Source organism: Tachypleus tridentatus, chromosome 13 (assembly GCF_004210375.1).
Source record: "Tachypleus tridentatus isolate NWPU-2018 chromosome 13, ASM421037v1, whole genome shotgun sequence".
NCBI classification, from domain to species: Eukaryota; Metazoa; Arthropoda; class Merostomata; order Xiphosura; family Limulidae; genus Tachypleus; species Tachypleus tridentatus.
Genome location: NC_134837.1, coordinates 159,221,843 through 159,231,929, shown reverse-complemented (window position 1 = coordinate 159,231,929; position 10,087 = coordinate 159,221,843).

Sequence of the window (10,087 nt, the reverse complement as noted above, 5' to 3'; positions counted from 1 at the left end):
ATAGAAGTTGTGCTAATTGACAGCAGTCATGGTTATTATCCATATCACTCTTATTTTATCCACTAAGAATTTAAAATTATAAGTAAGAAGAACAGGATGTCAGACCTATCTTTTGTCACTCGTAATCCATTACCCAGAAGGCTTATCGTTCTGCAGACGACAACCTGTATAAGCTTCATCATTTTTTAGCGATACGCATAGCAATTTCAATAGAACTAATTACTCTATATAAATTTGTCACTTATGTTATTTCTGGTTTCCTTTTATTTATTTTCTAGCTAACTGGGGTTCTATAGACGTTTTTCCTTACAAAACTTAAAAAAATGTTCGAAACTGTGTTGTTTGATATTCGTATCAAAATACAAAAAAACATAAAAACATAATTTTGATTGCTTTTAAAACTAAGCTTATTCCACTTTGATGTAGTAATATTTGGTAAAATAAATGTTTTAGATGGTTTCATCATTAAGAAAAAAATATTTAGTTTTTGTATTTTTCACAATAACATTATTTCTAAAAGCGATAGATATTTAATTTCATTAACAAGTAGACACGATTCTAACTGTGGTCAAACCGTTAACATAAATAGTTTTTTGTATTTTTTACTTTATTAAAACAATTGTACACGTATAATTTACCGTATTTTTTATTTTACACTTTCTTCTTCGATTAAACTAAAATTAATCTAGGTTAAATCATTTTGCAATGAATCTTTATATGCTCTTATATTTATTAATGAAACCCGTATCCTTTCGTTATTGAAACTCCATACCTTAAGATTTTAGTCATATATCTAAAAATATATAATTTCTTCTCATCTGTGTTTCGCATGTTTCGATTTCAACCACCACTCACAGAACTAAAGACTCTTTCTTAGTTAAAATTTATAAAACTGGAACTTTAATAACAACTCTTATGAAGAATGAATTTTCATAAACTAAACCTGTGCATGTATTATACTACACTTCTGCGAGTAGCGGATACTTCATAACCAAAGTTTATATGCCTTCAATTTTAGTCATAAATCCAAAACCAATTACTCGTTTTTAATTGTATCTTTAGATGCTTTGTTTTCAGTAACAAGTCTCCGAAATTATGACTCATTTTGACTTTTAAACAGTTGGTACTAGGATGATATAATGCTGCTGACTGGCTGTCTTCTCGCTGATCAGAAGTTCAAGACTTAGCAGCTTTATCATAAATAAAAATAGAAAATTCCTCTGAGCATCGAAAAAACATTGAATTTTTTTAAAGTTAGACGATATTTATAAAATGATAAAAATAATGAAGACACATAATATTTAATTTATACTTTTCTTTACATCTAGAGTATGAAAAATATTTTATTCAACCATATAGATATTTTGTAAAATATTTAAGTCCTTCAAAACGTCCTTCACTGTAACAGCCATAAGTCTAAGGACTTACAATGCTAAAACCAGGGGTTTGATTGACCTCTATGGACACGGCAGATAACCCGATGTGGTTTTGCTATAAGAAAACACACATATACCCTTCAAACTACGCTTTTTTTCATAATTATTTTAATTATCTCAGGGTGAACAAAAAATAAGTTATTTATTAACGCTCTTTGGTTCAATTTAAATATGCTCCTCTTTATTTATTACTTCCTCCCCCAGTGTCACAGTGTGACGTTTTCGGACTTACAACATTAGAAACCGGGTTTCGATACCCATTATGAGAAAAGCACACACGGCCAGCCCATTATGCAGCTTTGTGCTTAATTACATAAAATAAACAAACAAAGCTACACGATGGATATTGAAAGATTTTTTGTGCATGAAAATCACACATGCAACGTAATCTGCTTCGTAACTAAAGCCCTCATTCAATTCTTCAGTGAAAATTGTGTATAGAAGATAAAATATCTCATTATTTTCAGTATCATCAATATATTTATGTTATCTATTGTAAATTACGCTTTTCTTTATCTGTAAATCAATATTTTCCACCAGCTTTCTTAATATCATCAATTTATCAAATGTTCCCAGGTACGTAACGTCTTCTGCCTTTAGGGTATCGTAAATCGATTCGTAACAAAAATTCTTAATGAAACTGGGTAGGCTTAAATAGAAATATAAATCCTTGAAACTTTTTATTCCCGAAATCACAAAATTTCGCCTCACTGTCGCTATACATGAATAAAATTATTTTTTACATTTCCTTACACTCGAATAAAAGAGAAAACGACAGCTCTTTTACTGGCTATCAACGATGCTTTTATGGTGGGATCATGGAATTATTCTGTTTTTATAAAGCACTCACGTGTCCAAAACTGAAAGAGTTCTTAAAATTTATCAGGGAGCTTCATTGTAAGAAAATACTATATACAGTTTCTCTGTGATGAGATAAATGGTACTTATAATATTAATAGGCTTCTGCTGCATGTTGACAACTGAGCAACGTGCCTCGCATGAAGTCCTCAGAACTTAGTCATGCCTGTTTACTGTGTGGTTTAGATTTGTTTCACTGTCAACAAGTCAGTTGTCCTAATGATCCCAATGCTTTCCGCGAGAAGTATTACAAATACCACATTTGATTTCAGAGTTAATTATTATCAAGTTCAGTAGTTTTGATGAAAATAAACATGTACGCTCTTTGGATAAAAAGTTCAGAGGAATCTGTTTAAAACTTACGAGTATTAAAGCACATTCAACGTTTCCTTTTAAAAAAAAGAACGTGATTAAGGTCACACTCGTTTTGTTTACAATTAAGTTTAATCTTCAAGGGTTTACGTAAATGGTACGCAGGTACGCATGCGCAGGAAAATAATTAATGCACACTCAAAGATGCTAAAAAGTCGCAAGGGCGTATCATCACAACCGAAGTTCTTTTTTCTTGTAACAGGTTTTATTCCCATCTTCAAGTAGGTAGCATATACTTTGATTTCAATACCTAAAAATATATAAAACTCTGTTGTTAATTTACCGTGCTGCCTAGATTGGTAAATGAATAATAATCTCATAAATACTACGAACAGTTTTAGCTCTACAACTCATTTGTCTGTTACTTTAATATGAATTTATTTTGTTGACGAGTCAGATAAAGATAATTAATTTTTGAGAGTATCAACTACTTTTGCTGATATTGATCTGAGAATCTGGTATGAAACATTATATGGACCTATATTCATGTGTTTTTGTTAAACACAAAGCTACAAAATGGACTATCTGCAGTGTGACTACTAAGAATTTCTAACACAGATTTTAGTCGTAAAATGTATTGATTAGCCATCATAAGTTCTTAAAATTAAATATAGAAACCTTAAAATCACTAACATGTTCTTTTACTGAAAATAGGCTTATCTTTTCAGAATAGTCAGAAGAACATGTTGATATGCCATATAAATAGCTAAAGAAGATTTGAAATACGTCGGAGCAGATAACCGGTTTTCGTAGAAAGCGTTTAAGGTAATCCAGAGCCTTTGTTTTATTTGTTGTTGTTTTTTAGTAAACCACAATATATCAGGTAAAAACACCAGGATAGCATATTAAATAACCTGAGAATTTCTAGCATTATATAAGCTCTTAAAATTTGTAACCTAAGTTTTAATTTTACAATGAGTAAAAAGACGAATCAAGTCTTAAAAGCTAGAACTTTTGACAACGAAAGCACAAACTATATATATTTGTAGTATAATTGTCGTGTTACTCACGAGATAACACCATTATAAAAAAATGGTCGTATTCGTTCTGTCGAGAATAATGTTCTAAATTCAGTACATATTTCCAGTTATTGTATTGTTTTATTTTGCTAATTTTGGAAACGCTAAAATTGATTTCAGCTGCTGCGTTATATTTCAAGTTCTTGTTGTTTTATTATTAAGCCCAAAGCTACACAAAGGACTATGTTCTCTGCTCACACCGGGTTTCGAATCCTGGTTTTTAGCAGTATCAGTCTGCAGACATCCTGCTGTGCCACGTTCTTACTTTTTTACCAACATTTGTTACTTTAACTTTTTCCCAAAATAACCATTTATAAAAAAATATTTATCCAACTGACTTTCTTTGAGCGGTAGGTAAATTATAACTATTGATTACACCTATAACAAGAAAGCATCGTAAATAAATGAAAACAATTTTCAATTTTTCCGGCAAGAGTCAAACTATGAAAACTTGCGTTTCTCTGTGTGTCCTGATAATGTTCTTATAAATAAAGCATACACTGAACGGAATATAGGGAGCGCTTCTCATTCAGGAACTGATTTGCATTAATATAACAGCGCGGACTGTATCTCTCTCTGCTTACTGGCTATACAGTTAAATTTTGAAATTGATTTCTAAGAATGCGTCAAATGCACTGGGCAATCGCTTAGTGATTCTTTGTGTCAATCCAGTTCCTTTTCTCGTGCGCCTTTAACGGTTGTTCTTTTACAACGAATTAAAAGTTTTTGATATAATTTATTAAGTTAACGAAATTACTACTGTTTTTATTTTACAGATGTATTCCCGTTTTGTGTTACTGTATTATTGGAAAGTACACTTGCAATTAAATTTACATTATAAAATTCAATATTTGTTTACATACAGGAAATACAAAGATTTCAAGTTTAGATATTAAATTAATATTAATAGCACGCAACGTTACTGTCAGACATAAAGCATGTGCAAAGTCAAGAAGAAAGTGTTTGCAAATTGCAAAGTTCTTTTTTTGCCACAAATTTAAAGGTGAACTTGAGAAGTTAAAGATGGTGAATCTCACGTACTAGGAACGACACTAGAGGCACATAACGATGAAATTTAACAGTAATAAAAAACGATTTTAGTCAAATGACGACATTTTGCATTAGCTACATATGAAATTTATTTCTTAATTATGCATTATCCAGATATACAATTATTTAGTGTTGTATTCGAAAATTTACTTTGTGTATTACTGTCAAACACAGAATTTTAGAAAGTTTAGCCAACCAACTATCACGTTTGTTACTTAATTTCTATTAACGAATATAACTTTTAAAAGTTTTCACAAGATTAAGCACATGCGCACTACGTATACAAACTAACAAAAATAAAATGATACCTCTGTGACCTGTGGATTCACTAGGGTTAACAATAAAACACTAAATATTCAAACAACGTAGTTTTATTATAAGACACTAACAAACAAGTTACACTAAATGTATTATTCAGCAAAACTTTATTAACACTAAAATAGCAGAAAAACAACGCACACGACTAAGTCCGGCCTTAAAAATTTCACGTCATATGATTTACAGAATATTATTATGTAACATTTCTATTGGAATATAATCTATTTCACATCCCACATTGTAAAGTTTTAAGCACAAAACTATACAGTGCATTCTCTGTTCTGCTCATCACAGAAATCGAAATCGGATTTTTCGCGTCTTTTGTCTTTAGACTAATCGCTAAGCTACTGAATATCGTGTAGAATCTGACTAGCTTATAAACACGAAAGTATCCATAACACTAATTATAAGCCCCACGCTAGTATAGCGATAAGTCTACGGATTTACAACACTAAAATCAGGGGTTCGATTCCCTTCGAGGGGCACAGCAGTTAGCCCGATGTGGCTTTGCTATAAGAAAACAAACACACACTAGTTACACTATAAATTTTATAATGTACACAATTTTTATAAAATTTTGCAGGTTACTGGCAAACATTACAAAGCTTATGTACATAAAATAACAGGATTTTTAATTAAACATTAAGCTTTTTTAATTAATAATTTTCTCGTGTTTTTTCTTTCACAATATTAATTATCCAACAGGCAGAATAATTTTCGTTTTAAGATTATAAACTTTTATGCATTAGAAATATTTCAAATTTTACATGTAAAATCTTAACAATCTCCAGATATTAACCAATTTTTTTAAAGAAAAACCTTATATTTTTTCTTCACTATCAAATCAGAATCGGGCAAATTTGACCGATCTCGTAACCAACATAAAAGATTGGAGAAATAAATTGTGCTTTTTCCGTTCTAGAATGTCTACAAATTATAACTCAAAAACATACATGTTTAGTCTAAATAACTTGAATGTCATAACTTTATATATTTAGCCATTAGTGGTAACATCACAGAAAATACAATGACGCGGCTCACGTACACTCATGTTACCGTATTCGATCATATAAAACTGATTTTATTATTTACACAGATACACCGTCTTGGCTGTGTTTTAATGAACTAGTATTTTGTAAAATACAATCACATTTCAATTATTATACATCAGGGTTGGCCAAACCGCGACTCGCAAGCAACATGCAGCTCCTTGGTATATAATGTGTGGCTCGCGGAAGTATATCGACTGAGCTTCTCTTTGCATCATAATTAATATAAAAGATAAATAAATTTTCAAGCTTTATAATTATTTACCAGGTATAAACTGAGAGTCCACTGGATTAAAATTTAATGTTTAATGTTCATGGTGAGTAAATATATTTAAAAATTTAAATCCTAATTTTAATGCTCGATTTCAGTCAGGGATTAAAAAAATTTCTGATCAGCAAGGATTACAGAGGAATTGTGCTGGAGAATCAGTAATCGTACAAGAATGTGCTGACAATGTTAGTGTGTGGATTGCGATCGCGTGATTGTGGAGTGTGTGGCTGTGTTGTGGGCAGACGTTAGCAGAGTGTTTGTGTGATACTGGTCGCTGTAGTTTGGTCGTGTTGCGAGGGTTGGAGTTTGTTAAAGGTAAATCTTTGTGTCTTATTTGCAATGTGTTACTCAATCATTACAAAACCAGTAACTTGAAACGCCACTATGAAACAAATCATAAAAACATTTCGTCTGATTATCCACTTAAATCATAATTACGGAAAAACAAGTTAACTGTGTTAAAATCATCACTAAATAGGCAACAGACATTGTTGACAACATTCAGATGGTGAATTTGTTAAGAAGAATACAGCTGAAGTTGTTGTAGTGTTATATCCAAATAACACAAAACTTCAGCGAGTAATAGCACGAACACCAGCTTTACGCCACACTAGAGAGAGACGCATCTCCCACATCAGTGCTGATGTTGCAGGCAAAAGAAAAAAATGATTTAAACAATTTCGTTGCATTCAGCTTAGCCCTTGACGAATTTACAGACATACAAGACAACCCACGACTGGAGGTATTTATTTGTTGTTTCCTCTGATGTAACTGTAAAAGAAGATATGTTGGACTTAATTGCACTAAAAGAAACAACTCGTGGTGTTAACAATAAAATGAGCTTGACAGAGCCTTAACCAATGCTGATATTCCACTGTATAAATTTGTCAGATAGAGCACCTACAATGGTTGGGAAAAATGCAAGATTAATTGCACTTATCAAAAGTGATCCCAGCTTGCCAGTTTTTCCCTGTTTATTGCATTATTCATCGTGATGACCTGGTAGCCAGATACAAGTATGAAAATGTTATGACATTTGTTCTTGAAATTATCAATTTCATATGCTTATATTGAAAGACCCACCATTAGTTCAACAATTTTATTGAAGATCTGGAGCTTGAAGATAAACCCAGTGATGTCTCTTTCTACTGCATTGTGGAATGGCTGTCAACCAGCAATGTCTTAAATAGGTTTATGGATCTGTTAGAGCCTATTATTACTTTTCTTGAAAAAAAGAAAAGATTATATCAACTGGAAAATGATGAACGGGTGCAAGATCTAATGTTCCTTACCGATATAATGAATTATCTACAAATTCTCAACTTGGCACTCCAGGGGAAGGATAAGACTGTTTCTCATCTTACTGAGACAATTTTCAGCTTTCAGAATAAAATGACTTTTCAAAGAGACATGCTGTCAAGAAACTTCAGTTACCTTCCCAATTTCAAAAGAAGGATAAATACATTCCCCGACATTGAGAAAAAAAAGACCACAAACTGGAAGAATACAAAGATAAATTACAAGGACAGCTTGATAATTTCCTAGACAGGTTTGAAAACTTGCAGAAGCTGAAACCCTGCTTCTCCTTTCTTGTAAATCCAATCATCCTTGATGTGATCAATGATGGTTGTCTAATTCTTGAACCTCTGGTTACACAATCATTTGCTGTAGAAACAGAACAACAGGAGGACCTGGGTCTAAAGATGTTCCATAAATCATATTTTAAAATTGAGTTATGGAAGCAAGTTCCAGGAATAAAATATCCTGAACTACAGAAAACCAGTGTCCGACTCATCTCAATTTTCAATACAACATACTGCTGTGAATCATTGAACTCTGTAATGAAGATTTTTGAAGACGAAACATCATGCAATCCTTACAAACCAACATTTAACGGAGCTAATTCGTACAGCCATGACAACATATGAGCTGGAATTTCAACGACTCACAACCATGTTGGAAACTCACAAGACCTCTACTAGTAGTAAATAGCCTAATAATTATATCAATGTCTGTTTGTGTCAGAAATATATTATAATTAGACTAAAATTTTGTAAGGTGGTATCTGATTAAAATATCTACGTTTTACATACTTTCCTCCAATATTTGACCAGATATGTATTAAGAGAAATAAATACCATTAAAAATATCTGTTTTTACCCCTTTTATTTTTATTTTTGGCAGTTTCACTTAATGTTAATGAAATGCAAATTTGCATATTTTTCTTAGATGGTTCCGTAGTTCACTACTGTATTAAACACGCTCAATATAGTTAAAATAATCAGCCAGGAATTTGTGTGTGTGTACACTTTGTGACTATTGAAACGAATATAAATTAACAGTTTAAAACTACATACATTAATAAATATTATTACGTACATTTATTTATTAATATTTATATAACACAATGTTTAAGTAACAATAAAAACGTATGTGTAAAATTTGTTAATTTGTTCATGTCTTGCAGCTCTCAAACACCTGAAGTTTACCATATGTGGTTCTTACGTTAAGCAAATTTGGCCACCACTGTTATACATTATTACTAATTATAAACAATTTCTTAAATGTATTATTTCAAACACAGGAGAGTAAATAAAGAAGTAGAGCAAACAATTATCTCTTCTCATTACGACATACATCCCTGGAACCTTGTTTTGAAAGAACTAAATGGCATCCTAACTCCTAACACATGAAACTGGCTGAGAAAGCCACAAGGGAAAATTGAGTCTGACTGATTATTGACATGTTTAACACACAAAAGTGGAAAAAGGTGAGCAGACCACTGTTTGATTCAATACATGAGCAATATTTCAGCAAATAGAAAAGATGGAAAGTTATTATTTTATATTCTAGCTTGTTAATATCGGTAATTAGAGTTCCTAATTTATACACAACTATAGACTTTGTATTTCTAAACTGTTCATTAGTCCATTTACCTCAGTTATTTTTACTTGTTTTTATTCCTCATTAGTCCATCTAGATCAATTACTTACACAAGTGATGCAAGAACAAGGTTTTAAGTAATCTACAAATACAAAATTAGTTTGGCAAAACAGAATTACTAAGCCTATGAAACATAAATCTTGCTTTTTCAGAAGGTCAGTTCTCAACCCACATTATTGAATTAAAAATATATGACATACTGTACAATATATATGGGGCTGTACAGGCCTGGTTTCAGATTAATGTTGCTTAGAAACAGAATTGTCAAACAGCCACTTAGTTGGGTGATCAACAATTTAAAAAAAAATTCCTAATGTAATGAATATGGTAACTGAATAAAATCTAAAGTATTTTTAAATGTCTTCAACTTCATACATAAAAACAAACACATAGGGTGTTCAGTGATCAATCTTGCCACTCATTCTGATGTTGAAATCTGCTACCTGTTACACTGATTATTTACATTTACTCAAAATACAATACTTTGTCCAACACACACTTAGGAATGCCAATACCTTGTGTCAACTATCATACAATTTATTTCAGTTTGATGGAGTTTCTGCAACATCCTCAATGACCAGTTGTATTTTCTCAATTAAAATGATAAATAAAAGCCAAAATGTTACTCCCCTCCCTAGAATAAAATCACATCCAGTTGGGTGGGTAGCAAGAGTAGTCATTAACATCAGTCATACTCTTGTGGTACCCAACACTGATGAAACTAATGAAGTATATTTACCATAAGATATATGTACATAGAGTATGTAGTTT